The sequence below is a fragment of the Camelus bactrianus genome, chromosome 21, assembly GCF_048773025.1.
Source record: "Camelus bactrianus isolate YW-2024 breed Bactrian camel chromosome 21, ASM4877302v1, whole genome shotgun sequence".
NCBI classification, from domain to species: Eukaryota; Metazoa; Chordata; class Mammalia; order Artiodactyla; family Camelidae; genus Camelus; species Camelus bactrianus.
Window position 1 is genome coordinate 27,847,298 of NC_133559.1, and position 15,547 is coordinate 27,862,844.

General features: G+C 48.4%; 1 long non-coding RNA gene across 1 annotated transcript in view; it reads right to left on the reverse strand.

Annotated features, from left to right (window-relative positions):
- Positions 1 to 9,896: 9,896 nt before the first annotated feature.
- The window catches only part of LOC105068946 (uncharacterized), a 53,390-nt gene continuing 47,739 nt past the window's right edge, over positions 9,897 to 15,547 (reverse strand). Inside the window, exon 3 of the long non-coding RNA XR_006724832.2 lies at positions 9,897 to 10,203. This is a non-coding gene — a long non-coding RNA (uncharacterized LOC105068946). The remainder of the gene's footprint in view (positions 10,204 to 15,547) is intronic.

Below are 15,547 nucleotides of genomic sequence, written 5' to 3' on the forward strand. Positions count from 1 at the left end.
GGGAAGTGGGATAAAAAAAGTGGAGTCCCTGACACTAGCCCTTCAGCCAGATTCTTTTACTAAAACGGGCTCCTTTCCACTCCCTCACTGCCGTTTCCACGATGGCAGGAGGAATTGGTAACGCGGATCATGTGCGTGGCGCTTGCTGGGTGTGGACCCCAGAACCACCCTCACTGCCCCTGCGCCTGGGAGAACTCCCCGCCCTGAGCTGTCCTCGGTCTGTTGTGGGAGGGAGGGAGGCCTCACGCTAGGGATGAGTGAAGCGTTTTCAGAAGACACCTCCAGCCAGGCTCACCAAGGGCCAAGCTGGTCATGACCAGCACCACCGTCACAGTGAACTCGTTTCAGAGGGCAAACAACGCCTTTCACACGCAGTAGAAGTAAGGACTCTTATGTGCAATGACACATACTTTATGTATGTTCTTACTCTGTATTACAGGTTTTTTCAAAAGCTACTCTAGAACATCCAGCATCGTTACGGATAAACACGAAGCAAAAGCCTTAGAGAAGATCCGCTGATGCTCATCTGAATCAGTAAATTCATCGTGTGCAAGTAAGTGACAACATGAATGAAAGGACAGGGATGTGGAGGCTGAAAGTCATTTTAAAACAAGGCTGTGTATAGGGGAGTTGTCAGGCCCTTGCCAATCTTGCCGTGGGTTTCCAGTTCCCAGAAATGCCTCTCGTAAAGCATCGCTCAGCAAGGGAAAAGCAAGCAGCCACCTGCTTAATAGCATCGTCTAGAACTGAAGAATTTTAGGAGCAAGTTGGGGAGATAGGGCAGGAGATTCAGTGTCCCAGTGTCCCCTGAGAAACTTCAAAAATACATCTCGTAAATCATTTGACTCCCCTGTTCGACTGGTGCTCCCCATGCCACCTGCTAAGCTGAGCAGGTGGCGATTTGCACACCAAGGCTGAGCAGGTCATTAACCACCTAAGTAGGAAGACCTGACCTTCCCCCGCCAGAATGCCTGCCCCACTCTTAAAACTAATGTGGGGAGTGCAGTATTTTGTATCAAAAACCAAACTCCCCCTGAAGAGGTGACACTTCAGACTGTCCGTCACTTACATCTCGGTATCAATTTGCTTCAGACCCCTTTCTAAAACCAGGTGTTGATAAGAACAAGAAAAGACACGACAACCCGCCATGCTTGGAGGACACGACTGCCATCAAAGGGGCCTCAAGGAAGGAGGCTGGAGAGGCGAAGACAACCTTCCTACCTTGCCTTTCTCAGAGCTAGTCCAGTTGAGAAACACGGCCTCTTGCCCACTAAGAACACAACAGCAACCGTGGTTTGAGCCAACTTTCTAAGAACATTGGCCATTTGAGCTTGGCTTTGTAACCTGTAAGTACGAAGCCGGGTAGGGTGTGCCCAGAAGCACCAAGGACTTGACTTTAATATTTGTCATCCATCTTCATTCCTTTCCCTGTCCTCTCCTTCCCCCGCAACCAGGATCATTATTGCAATAACCTTGGACCACGTGATCTCCATGCTGTGGCCGGGAAAAATCCAAGGGGCAGAGGAACCTAAGACAACCATCTGGTTGTCATCATCAATAAACAACATGGACCATTAGCTGCTTTCTGTGTGCCAGCATAAGGTGCTGAGGTTTTTGTGTGGCTTACTTCCTTTGATCATCACGGCGATCTATCAAGTAAGTTTATCACTGTAAAACAGTAAAACTAAGGCTTAGAAAGGTGAAGCCAAGGTCACACGGCTTGTAAGTAGCGCAGCTGGAATTTAACAAAGGCAGTCTGACTCCAGACTCTTAGCCAACAGGTCAGGGAGCAGCAACCTTGGGGAAGAAGAACTGGTTAGTGGAGGAATCGGTCATGAAAAGTCTGCGTTCTGTGGGTCTTCCAGGCTGGTTGCGTCCCTGCACAGTGAGGCCTGACGAGAGAATTTCTGCCCGTACTGCCTCCCAGGCGGAAGTGGAAAGGAGGCCCTGGCCTGGACCCTACGGTGTCCTTCAAGACGGTGCATGAAGTAGAGACAGCCCCGGCTCACGGCTGCTGTCAGCCCTGCGCTGAAGGGCAGCCATCGCCACCCCGGGATGAGATGATGGCTCAGACGAGGGGTTTGAAGCCTTCAATGGACTGACAGCATAATACCCATGACTCTCACAGTGTGTGTCTTTCAGCTGCGGAAACAAGGGCAGGACAATTTTAGCTCCACGTGTCTTCGCACGGCTCCATCTCTCCTGCCACCAGACTGGCTGCAGACGGGGGCCCAGTGGGTCCTTCTGCACCGAGGCCCTGAGACCGTGGTAAGAGCCACAGGCTGCAAACTCTGGGGAATCAGTCGAGGCCCCCGTGGGGAACACGGCTCAGGGCCACCACCGGTTCTGACCCCATGCCCCAGAGCTGTGGGTCAGCAGGAAACCACTTCCTCTCTGACCACAGGCCTAACGTGATGACCTCCGAGCATCACCCTGCCGCTCCAGCACCCGCGCAGCCCCCCTAAGCAGCCCTACGCGGGCAGAGCACGGGGAGGGAGGGGCCCCCGTGCAGGACGCTGGGGCGGCCGGCCTCCTTCCACCTAGAAAGGAAGAGGGACCAACCGGAGGGCCTCTCCTCACTTTCCACCCTCCTTCTCCTCCTTTCTTTCTTTGGTTTTAGTGGCTTTTCTTTTTCCTGCGGTTCCTCCTACTTCTGCAGACGTGCTGCGATGTATGTGCAGGGATTTTTATCTTTTATAGGGTTTTGTCCACTTTTCTCTCACTTCCCCAGTTTTGTGATCATATATTGGTGGGAAAGCCTAGGGTCTCATCATTTCCAGTCTAATCAATTTTGCTCTGCTCAGCCCTTCTCTGTCTGCTCACAAGGGCCAGGCACACGTGCTCAGTGAGGGAAAAGACTCAGGAATCTGAGCCATGAAGTACACTCGTGCACACACACACACACACACACACCCTTCTCACCTGGGCCAGAATGTGCTTGGCTCAGACTCACCTGAGCTACTTAAAGATGATGACCTTTCTCTAATTACGATCTCCACATCAATGTGGCACCTCACAACCAATCGCCCTTAGAATTCCAGGACTGCGTTTCCTTAGCTCTTGGTGAGCTGTAAGTTACTCCACAGGGCGACAGACTGAATGACACCCCATGGGATGGCCAGAATCGGCACTGGATAACACTGCATCTCCCCGGCACTCCCCTGCCTACTTGGGACTTAAAATTCTGACACACTACCTATTCCCTTCTTAGAGAAAAAGACACTGAGCTGCAAATTATTGTCAAGTTAATTCTTATTTTTTCAAATCTCACTGCCGCCTCTTACTTGCTCTGTGAATTCAGGCAACCTGAGCACCCCTTTGCCTCGGTTTCCTCATCTTTAAAATGGGGACAACAAAACTCACTTAGCCCTTAGGGTCTTTGTGTCAAATAAACATGAAACACCTATAGCAACAGAATCCAGCTCTGGACAGTGTAGCCAACAGGACAGCTCCCAGACTCGAAAGAAAAGACTGAACGCCAAGGCCCCGGAAAAGGCAGGAAACACCAGGATTCCAGGTTACGGAAATGAGTGGTTTCCTGCGGGGAAGCCCTGTTGGGGTTAATCAACTCCGTTCATTGTTCCCACCTTGTTTCACTCACCTCAAGTTTCGTATTTCCAAGGCAGGGAGCCTGATGGGGCACACACCCATCCCGTTACCAGTGGAGACACAGAGCTCGGATTTCGAGGTGTGGTTTAAAGCCTAAAGTTAAGATCCAATGTCACGTGTGCCTCGATATCTGGGGAAAACTGGGAAGGCTTCGAATGTCCTGACCACAGATGCTCCTCCAGCTCTGCTCCTGCAAACGGGGCCCCTTGGCCAAAGGACCCGCCTTAGCAAACGGACCAGGGGCAATTCCTCCCGTCCCTGAGCCGCCAGTTTCCGTTCCTGCCAGCTCATGGAGTCGTTCAGACAACCCGACCACATCCTCATGTGGGAACCAGGGGGTACCCCGCCCTCTCCACCCTACGAAGTTTGCCTCCCTCCCTGCTTGCTGACTCCCTTCCCGATGCAGCCCCCGCGTGACTCTGTGTGGCCTGGGAGTACGCGTGACCAATAATCTGTTGTCACTCATCTGCCCAGCGTCAGGCATCGCAACCCAATGAAGGGACTCCCTCCCTCGCCAATGGAGTGATGACGAGGCAAACAAAACAGGTCCTCAAAGATGACACGTTCCAGGGGGTGGGTGAGTCCTGAGATCAGAATCAAGGTGCCTTTACCAGAGACGAGGAGGAATGTGGGTCCAGCAAAAACAGCAGGTGCCCAATATATCACGAAAAGCGTTTGACACGAAGCCTGAAAACCGGAAGGTGGTCCCCAAAGCGGGTAGCAGTGATGTTACTTCCACGTTGTCACAGAAATCGACCAAGTGTCTGAAGAGAAGCCTCCCCCTGTGGCACCTCCACGTTTATGGGGCACTGTTACCCTCCTTCCCGGACCTACTCCCAGCTCTTCACGGCAGCACAGAGCACCAGGCATCACAAAATCAAAGGCATCGTTAATGCAACCACCGGGGGTGGGAGGGGGGTGGTCCCAATGCAGGAAGACGCTGGCGGACGCCCCCTTGCGTGGGGTTCCTGGCTTGGGCGAAGGGATGCAGTGCAACGGTTCATCACACAAGCACCCGGCTCGGCAGGTAAAGTCACTGTCGGCCCAACGTGCGTCAGGCTGGAAGTGAAGAGGTGGAGAGCCAATAGCCCTGCCCTGAGCCACCCTCTGGCTATTTACCTCCTCCAGGCAAGAGGGACACTGTTAAGAACACTACTTCTGGCAGCAGTTGGCCTTCTGAGCAGAAAGTGTGGCCGCTGGATAATCACAAATGCCAGCCTGAGCCCCTGTCCCCAAGCATCAACTTGTCGCCTGTCATTGTGCCACGAAAATGTCATCCTTCCAGTTTCTGGGAGTCTTTATTGAGAATAACACGGGTCCCGCCCTTTCAGCAAAAGCTTTTACCTTTGCAGAGGTTTGGTCTCCTTAAGCTGAGAACCAAAATAGGACACAGGCTGGGTACCTGACTGGAAGCAGAGCACCTGACTAGGACAAGACCCAGGAGGGAGGAAAGGAGGACTGAGCAGTGGTGGCGGACACACACCAGGGAGCAGTTTCAAGACGGCTACGGAGTGGACCAGGGTCAGCCAGCACGGGCCCCCACCCTGAGCTGCGGGACATCCAGCCAAGTGCCAGCCTCAGCCTGGCTTCGCCCTAACCTCTGTGCACCCCGCCCTCGGCATCCGCATCAGCAGCCGGGAGGATGCTGGCCCTGCGATGCTGGCTAAGCTCCAGAAATCCCCAGACCCGTGTGGGGCCTGGGACCTGAGCTCCCAGGGCACCAGGAAGTCCTCACCTGGGCTGCCCACCATGCCAGCCCCTGTTTGCCTCCTTTGCTTTCCCCCGCCCTAGCGCTTCTCATTTGCATTATGTTTAGAAATCAGAATTCTTGTGTAGCCGCCTGCACGGCTCCCTGCGGTTTAAGAGTGCACAAAATAACAGCAGGAAAGACAACAGTTGAAGACCTCACTAAATGCCAGGCACTTTGTAAATGTTGTCTTCTATAATCCTGGACAGCAACCCCGCAGGGCGGCCTTCGTTGCGCCCCTTTAACAGGTGAGGAAGCCCAAGTCCGGGCTGCTGAGGGACTTGTCCAAGGCCACACGGAGAGCCAGCGGCAGAGCTGGAGCTCCCATCTGACTGCTAAGTCTCACACACACTCACTGCCTCTTGGAAAGGGGTGCTGACACCATCACATCCTCATCACGCTGGGAGGGCTAACATACACCCGTGAAGGACGCGGGAAAACCTAACAGCTTTTCCTGAAGTTTTCTCTCATGCGTTCGGAATGTAAAACTCCTTGGACGTCAATCCACAGCCACACTTGACTTCATCATTCAGGGCTCAGCCAGATGCTGCGCTAGAAACCAAATAAATAAACGTATCTTGTTGCATCTGAACTCTACCGTGAAAGCCTGCCATCTTTTTAGTCTCTCGTTGATACATCTTTCCAGTGCGTTCACATATCACCCACGGCGAGAACATAAAAGTGTGCCTGGCTCAGAACACCACTGGAACAGCATTCAACACCTTTTTAAAATGTGGGCATCCTTTAAAACATCCGCATTTTGCAATAAACAATAGCATTTAGGGTGTTCCAACACAGAGGCATTCTTCTCCTTCTGCTCTTCCATTGTAGTCATGGAGACTTCAAATTTGGTTGCCGTGAACAGACAAAATTAAAAGCTGCACAGAAAGCTGGTATCAGAGCAAATAATAATGACGGTTTATATTTCAGTGGGTTTTGTGTCTGAGGAAATCAATCATTCTTCAGACGTTACCTCATCCTGAGCTCTCTCCAAGGCAGGAAAAGGACAGGTACTCCCTTTTCCTCTCAAGATCCGCACGGGAACCCCGGTGAAGCCCATGGTAAAGGGAGACTGGGTCTGTACTGCATGGAAATAAAACTGGAACAAAGAATTGCACCCGCCCAGGTATTCGGAATCAGACTGGCCAAATTAATCATTTGAAATTAATCCATCAACTCAGCCACATTAGTCTGTGCAGACAAGAACTGCCAAATTTACCAACAAGCCATGGAAGACAGATAGCTGAGAATAAACCTCAGGTCACCCCCCTGCACGTGCCGCTTACAAAAATGACATTTCCTGCCCCATCGGACGTCGCGCACCTTGGTGGGCAGCGATGTCCTACATAACTCCACACTGTCACCAGCGGGGGTGTCTCCAAAGGACAGATCTGGTCTCCTTACTCCCCGATGACTATGGGATGGACTTGGAACTCTTCCTGACAACACAAGGTGCTTCCTGGTCTCACCTCTTGCCTGCTTTCCTGTCCCGTGTCTCACTCCCCACCCCCACTGCCAGGCTGTCGTAAGAAGCTGTCGGTGACATGCAGTTATTTAAATTATCCAGGCTATTGCCTGGCCATAGTACCTCTTCCGAACCACACACATACGCCCCAATCTCGACCCATCGTCGCCTGTTTGAAAACAACCATTTATCCTTCCTCCCATACTTGTTTATAGTAAATTTTTATTACAAAAAAAAAATACACAGAAAATGTGGCAAATAAAGAAAAACAGAAACAGGAAAACGGAAAGTATCCACAGATAACATCCTGCTAGTCTTCTGGTGTCTTCCTACAGTCTTCTTTATGTGCACAAGTGCAGGCGTTTTCTACCACACCAGTCTGACTTCTGAGCCTCGACGCTAGTGCCATTTCCTGTAAGATGATTTTTCTAACCTTTTCTCCCCCTCATCCTCCCAGACTTAATCATGCTCTCTCCCACTCACCCTTCAGGTCTCAGTTTAAATGTCATATCCTCAGACAGTCCTTTCCGGATCCCCCCAAAGTAAATTACATCACCCCGCTTACTTTCTCTGACAGCACAGTCCTTTTCCTTCCTCGCATTGCCTGAATTTATAATTGTGTATTTATCCGTGTGTATATACGTTCCTGGCTTGTGCACTAGACTGATAACTCCATGAGAGCAGAGACTGTTGCTGGTCATGCTTATTACTGTGCCCCAAAGCCTGAAACAGCGCCTCGTGTCATCAGACACACACGACTGTGTGTTTTACTAAAGGAACAGCAGCTCCCTTCTCCACGTCCCCACTAACCCCTTACCAATCTCTCCCACGTCAGCTTACGTATTTTATCATACCAGTCACTCACCACTTAACTGTATGCTCCTGAGAAACAAAGACTGTCTTCAAGTCCATGACTTCATTTTTACATCTGAAGTCATAATTACATCCCTAGGGCACAGTGTCCTGCACGTGGCACACATTCAGTGCTTTCAAGTGATTCAAAAACTGAATGAATGAATTGCTATCTGGGCAGGACAGCCTGCAAGCAATGCTCTTGGGTGAGCCTATTTCTCATGCAAATTCTTTATTCCTGGTTTTGCTTAATAACGGTTTCCACATAATACCAAAATATGGCTGAAAAGTGAAAACACTGCTTCGCGCTCCAGATGTTTCATTTTCAGAAGCCAAACATCTCGATCGCTGCACACAAATGAGAAATGGAGTGTCTTTTTCACCCAGGTGTTCGGCGTCTTCTTGGCTCAGAGTCTGAAGGAAAACAGAAACGGATGCTCTGCCCCTCCACCGCCAATGAAACTAAATAAATATAAATAATTCTAGAGAAAACTAAAATAAGTAATTACTGTGATTTTCAGCACACCATAATCTTTCTACATTCCGTAGAGCATAATCTTCCCACATTCCGTAGAGACGACTGTTATGTGGGAATATCAGTGAGTTTGCTTTCAGCTGCAAATGAGAAAACCCAACCGAAATGACTTAAATATCAATAATTTTAGCAGCGCACATAAGAGGAAGCCTGGAAGTTGGCTAACTCAGCAGTTCAGCGCAACAACACAGGCATCGGTGCTTTCTACCTTTCTGCTCTGCCTTTTTATCACTTCAAATTCAATTTCCTCCAACATGCCATGAGCATGCTCATGCTTGTCCTCCAGGAACGGAGTATGTGGTAAAACACTTCACTGTCCCTGGCACATGGCAGGCAGTCACTCTGAGTAGCTGTCATTACTGTCACGAGCTCCGAGACCCAGCACGCCCTCTGTACAGAATAGCGAGGAAGACTACATACGCGCTGAGAAAACGCCTGATTCACTTCTTTTATTTGAATAACCTGCTGTACTACAGCTGTATATAGTTAAATGAGGGCCACGCTATGTGCTGTTATAAGAAAGTGAAAATCGTGCTCAAAGTCAATCTCAGCTGAAGGAGAGAGCTGGGGCTGAGCTGGGGGAGAGTGGGTGGGAGCAGAAGAGGCTGCTGGAAACGTCAGTAACTTCCCTCTGGAAAAGAGTCGGGCCCACCTTGCTTCCTGAAACCAGTGGCGTCTCCTCGCCTTTTTGTGCCAATGACTCTGAACCGAAATTGATGAAGTAAAATGGTACCTCTGACCTCAGCACACAGAGCCAGCTCTCCAGCTCATTCCACTGACACCACCCCGGACGGGAGTTACCTGCCAGTAAAAGGACTGAAAGCCTGGTGTTTCAGAGACTCTGAACTGATGGACCAACCGTCTCAAAAGACTGCCCCCCACCCACTCCCCCCACCCCCCGTTACTCTTGATTCCCTTTTCTGTTGGATTTTCCCCGGAGAACTTACCACTATCTGAAGTCACAACACTGGTTGACTCGTTTATTGTCTTCTGCCTCCCTCGTGAGGAGGTACGCTCTGAGAAGGGGGGAGTTCTGTCTGTCTTGATCACTGGTAGGGCCTCAATCTCTAGAACAGTCCCTCATGTATAGTAATTGCTAATTAAATGTGTTGAATGAACAAGCAAATAAGTACATGAATGGGTATTTAGAGAACAAGACGAGCTCATCTTTCTTTCAAAACTGGAAACTTTGTCAGATCAGAGACAGAAGCCTCGTACCCTAACAGCACGCTCATTCATATTTCATCAAAGCGGAGAATGAGAATGAAAGGGCTGTGGAAACTGTCATCCACGTGGCTGGATGCACGCTGCGACTCAGACAAGTCTAAGCACGACCGGGGCTGTGACGGGCCTCACATGAGGGGCCACAGCACCTTCGGGGACAGAACTTGTCCTAAGGCCAGGGAGAGTTGACCCCAGGATGAAGGAGTGTTTCTGAGGCTAGCCATGGTTCTACAACCATGGTCTCATATCTCAGCCCTCAAGGGAGGGGCCTAAGTAGGGGAGGGTATAACTGAGTGGTAGAACACATGCTTAGCATGCATGAGGTCCTGGGTTCGATCCTCAGTACCTCTGTTAAAATAAATTAATTAAATTACAACCTAATTACTTCCCCACACCAAAGAAAAAAAGACTGATTTTAAAAAATAAAAAAATTTTTTTTAATTAAGAAAAAAAAAAGAGGGGACTAAGGTACAAACAAAAAGGGAACAGAATGGATTCAACAGTCAGTGCAGGGTACAACCAGGAACCGTGACTGGAATGTGCTGAAGTGCTGAAGGTGATATGACAGCAAATACAGGCGGCATCACGGTCCCTTCAGAGACGTTAGAAACATCTTCATGAGGCAGTAGTGGCGAAGCCTTCACTTGACCTGAGCAGCATTTCCCAAACCAGCCACACCTCGGTGGAGATAAGCAATGGAGCCTTGAGCAGACATCATTGACATGACGTTGGCTATGATCTCTCAGGGGCCAGAGACTCCACCTAAACCGACTAGAAAGGAGAGAATCGGTGGCCCTACCTGACAGCTGAGAGGACTGGTGCATGAGAACACGTTAAGCAACACAGAACCCCAGACCAACACGAGAGGGACTAAAGAATAAAAACACTGTTCTGGAGCTGTTGTCATGACCCTCTTTTACAGGAAGTCTTCTTTCCATAGTTTTAATTGCCATAGTATGATGTGCTTATAAGAAAAAGTAACCCACATAAAACTGGGCCACCTTAAGGAACTCTCCTCTCGCCTTGAATCCAATCTCAACATATTGACAAGTTAGAAAAACACATGCACATTCACATCTGACTATAAGAGCATCACATGGAAGTGAGGTGTTTTCATGGAAATAAGTAAGGGATTCAGAGGTGGCTGTGACACCTTTGATCCCATATCAAAACTTCCTTAAAATTGCTTTTAAAAATCATTGCTCCCCACTCCAACTCCCTCCAGCAGCGGCTGAAAGTTCCTGTGTGCTCCCACCACCAACCAGGTTCTCTCTTGTCTCAACAGCTCCTCCTCATTTGCCCTCTGCCCAAGGTGTCTCATTATTATAACCAGCCCTCTGCTCTCTCCATCTCCATCCCTTACTCCAACAAGGCCAGCAGCTGAGTGGCACCAAGCACCCTTCCTCCTGGGAAGAGAATTTTAATACTTAGGATCATTTCTCCTCTATCACAGAAATCAAAAACAGAGAAAACAATTTTCTCTGAGAAGAGAATAAAAAAGTAGTTTCTTTCTAATAATTCATTTATGAAAAGGAAATGCATTTTTACAAGAGATACCACAAAAAGGAGAAAATTGATGCAGATGCAAGAGAAACGGCAGAATACCTGGAGACCAGAAACATAAACTTTCCGGAAATTTTCAAAATCGAAAGGAAAAAGGTTTGTTTGGCTTTTGTTCATGTGTATAGATTGGGGAAAGAAGAAAAACCATGCTGCAGAGAAGTTAAAATAATTGCACTATGTTCCTACAATTCACAGTCACTTATATTGCAAAGGGTATAAAATGTTACATACTCTAATTGGATTGCTCACAAAATTATCTTTTTCCTCCAAGCTCCCTGTCTAATTTGACCACACCCTATTTTTTTTTCCGGTCTAATTTATTTTACTTACCCTAGGGTCCAATCAGAGTATGCATAATTGGCCTTAGTTTCTGAGCTATTCATGTAATTTTTTCTTCTTCAGATGTTTCTCTTTTAAATCATCTGATAGTTTTATCATTGCTGAAAGCTTATCTTAAATATTTTATTCATCATTTTAAATTTTTCCAGAAGATGAAAGAGACCTGGAGAGAAAAAAGCTTTCCTTCATTTTTCTTGTTTTTTTTTTTTTTTTTTTTTTATCTTCCTTCAGGCCTTCATAATTTCTATTTCAGAGTACCAAAAGCTGCAAACTGGTTTTTGAGGAAGGACTAAACCTGACCTCAGATTATCACAGGAAAATGACTAGTCATAAGAGAGCACTGGGCCTCCACGGTGTGACCTGAGACTACGGAAAGCCCTTTCACAGATGTCTTCACTAACCTGCTCTATGACCTCAGATTCCTATTATGTAAAAGCATATCCTTTTTAGGCACTGAGTTTTCTCTTAAAATGAACCTCTCCGTGGAAGGGACAGTATCTCACTTCTCTGCTCAAAAGTCATCCATTGATTCCCCACCAGCTACCAGATAAATTCCAGGTTCTTCAACTGGCCATTCAAAGCTCTGAGATGGACTAACCTTGACTTCTCAGCATCACCCCACTCCCCTCCCTCAGAAACTCATTATTCGACAGGATGACTGCACTCACGTGTTCTGAGCATGCCCAGTGCCTGCCTTCCCCTAGGCTTCTGCTTATAAGGAACCAGGAGAGCCTTCCCTCTCTGTTTAGCCATTTACACTTACCAGAGCTGCCTCTAGCATCCGGCCTACAGCTACCATGGTTATCAGTACTTTTTTAAACCTTCCTGATTTAGTAAGGCCGTCTTCGGTTTAAAGTGACAGAAACCCCATTTACTCATTCATTCAACAAATACTTATTTTGTACCGATCTTGTGCCAGGTTCTCGGAGCTGAAGATGCAGAGGTGGAAAAGGCGGAAGGAGACAGGCCATCAAGCTCAGTTAAGCAAAAGCAAAGAAGGGGAAGGGGATATCTTGGCTCCTGTAGCTGAAAAATTAAATTTGGTTTCAGCTACAACTGGATCCAGGGATGTCATCAGAAATGAATCAGTCTCTCTGTCCCTCTGTCCCTCTGTCTCTCTCTCCTCAACCCCCCACACACTTATCTTCATTTTGCTTTTCTTGGATGTGCTCCATTCTCTGGCAGGATTTCTTCACAGAGAGAGCACACTGGCTGCATCATCCGAGAGGTAATAACGCCAAAGGAAACACAGTGAGTCCTTTCTCAGGGAAAGGGCGTTTTCGGGACCCGCTAAGGGGAAGCTGAGCCAGGGGGACATTCAGCCTGAGCTTCTCTGTGGGCCTATCCATTACTCCCCTGTGCATTCAGCCATTTCTAGCCATCCTGGTGAGGAACGGCTCCCAAGCGTACTCCACCATGCTGACCCCTGCAGCTTGACATACAACACAAGATGCAGGGCCAGCGTTCAGATCACGACGTGCAAATGAGTGACCCTGAAAATACGTGGGTAGCAGGGGAGAAGCGGGGTTTGAAGTTTAGAGTCAGAAGTTGGCTTATGGACAACTCTTCCAATCAAATACATGTAAAATTCTAAGTAGAGAATTTGGTTTCATTAATGTCGAGCCCCAGTGCTTGCTCCCTAACACAGAGCATATAATTCTGAAGCACGTTTTCCCGGCTCCTTGGTGGACCTAGGCAAAACCAAACGTATCAGAACCGCTGTGTCACAGGGCGCAAACCTGCAGGTCCTGCGTGTGACGCTGCGTGCTTCCTGCCTCATCCCAGGGCATCGCATCTGAGCAAGTCTGACCCCTCTTGTCCTGATCGAGAAGGTAGTTCCAGGCAAAATTTTGCCAAAGTGCCAGACACACAGAAAAAGGACTCAAATTAACAAGGGTATTTTCATATACTTATTCATCGAAAAGTTAAGGAATCTAGTATAAGAGCAGCTGGGTTGCGTAACTGTGGCCGTTATCCATCGCTGCCCCACAGATTAAACCGCATTCCTTTCCCAGGGCTGCCACAGATCAGCGCAGACCAGGAGGGGCAGGACGGCAGGCCCGTCTTCTCTCACAGCTCTGGGGGTTTGAAGTCCAAAACCAAGGTGTCGGCAGGGCCCTGCTCCCTCCGCAGGCGCTAGAGAAGAACCTTTCCTTGCCTCCTCCTAACTTCTGGTGGATCCCAACAGTCCGCGGTGCTCCTGGGCTCAGAGCTGCCTCCCTCCAGTCTCTGCCGCCTCTACTATCACATGGCCTTCTTGTCTGTGTCTTTGTGTGTCCTCCTCTCCACGTACAAGGACACCATCCTACCCCAGTATGACCTCATCTTCACTAATTACGTTTGCAAAGACCTTGTTTCCAAGTATGCTCACGTTCTGTGGTTCTTCTGGGTGGGCATGACTTGGGGGAAACACTGTTCAACCAATTACATACTCCAAAACACAGCATCCTCAAACAACCAGTACGTATGATTTCACACCATGGTTTCGTGAGGCTCGGGAACCCAGGAGTGGTTGGTTTATGTATCTGGATGGTTCTGGCTCAGGTTCTTACAAAGCTGTGGTCCAGCTGTCAGTCCCCAGGCCTCTGCTTCTCACCACATGGGCCCAGTTCCATAGGCTGCTTGAGTGTTTTCACGACATGGAAGCTGGCTTCCCCCAGAGCAGGGATCCGAGAGGGACTGAGAGAGAGACAGAGCCAGAAAGACAGAGTAGGAGCAAGGGAGGGGAGTGCTGAAGGCAGAAACTGCAACCTTTTACAAACTGGTGTCAAAAGTCATACACAGCTTCTTGTGTCAGATGCTGCTGGTCCCACAGACCAACTCAGGCACAATATGAGAGGAGCCCACACAGGCATGTGAGAACCAGGAGGTCCTCGGGGCCCTCTTGGAGGCTGCCTACCACAATGATAATGCAACCCAGTATGTCATGACAGCAATTTTTTAATGTATATAAATTATCCCTTTGTATGCCTGAATTCCTTAATTGCAGGTTAATTTTGCATTTCATTCAGAATTATTGATGATTCTAAATTTTAAAAGTATTATAGAAGCGTGTCATGAAGTTAATTACTACAACAGACCCCAAAATGTAACAGACGTCACGATACTCCCCTGCAGGGGCTGCTGCTAACACACCTTTGTACACTCCTTCAGCCAAGAATCCCATCTGAACCTTTCCACAGCTGCAAAATGAGCAAAACCAGGGGGAGCAGTAAGAGGTGCTAAGGGAACTGTGGGACCCCCCTGAACCCTAGGAGATGGGAGAAGGACTTAAAGATGAAACTTGGTGCTACATGGCACGATTTTGAAGGGCTGAGTTTGGCTGGTATTCATGATACTCTAGAGGTACTAGAGGTTTTTCAACCAGATTCTATGTCTAGAATCCTGGTGGGCTCGGCCACACGGTGATGCCCGAGGTTAAGGTCATGTGATTCAATCAGCCAGGCTTTCCCCCATCACAGGCAAAAGAAAGACACATTAATTCAGCTTTAAAAATAAATAAAGTATAACCCCATTAAAGAAATTTAATTAATTATTGTTACATTAATGTTAACAATTCGTGAGTAACTACCATTTGCACACATTTTAAAGGCTGCAGTCTAGAGAAGGCAGTTAATAAATTATGAACAGTCAGGTGCCAGTGAAACAGCTGTCTCAGCTTCCACAACTTGCTGTTAGCGCTGCTTGAATTTCCTCTGGGTCTGTAACATCTGGGCCCCACACCCCTACTCAGTGGCTTCTCAGTAGCTTGCAGTTTGCAGTTCCTTGCTGACTGCAGTAAGCTGGCACTGATTGCCCTTAGGAAAGAATTTCATTTGTGCCTATGCAATGCCAATCCCAGAAAGAATTCTTAGGTTTCTAAACTTCTGTTTTAAAGAAAATGGCTTTGGAAAAAAAAAAAAAAAAAGAAAATGGCTTTGGGTTTTACTAAGCTTTCTCTGCAGAAGGCTTACAAGTCTCTACCCTAAGTAACCTTCTTTTCATCTAGGGGTAGAGCTAAATCTATGAAGTCCCTCGAGGCGAACGCTAACGTGATACTCACAGAAATTTCCGCTCCCTAGCAAAGCCTGAAAGTCACGTGCCCAGTGCGAAAGGAACTGTAATGTTATAGCCATCTTCGTGGTCACTCTTACAAAGTGAGAAGGAACCTGGTGATGGAAGCAGCCACAGCAGCCCATGCACCGCAGCAGGTCCTTGACCTCCAGGAGCCTGA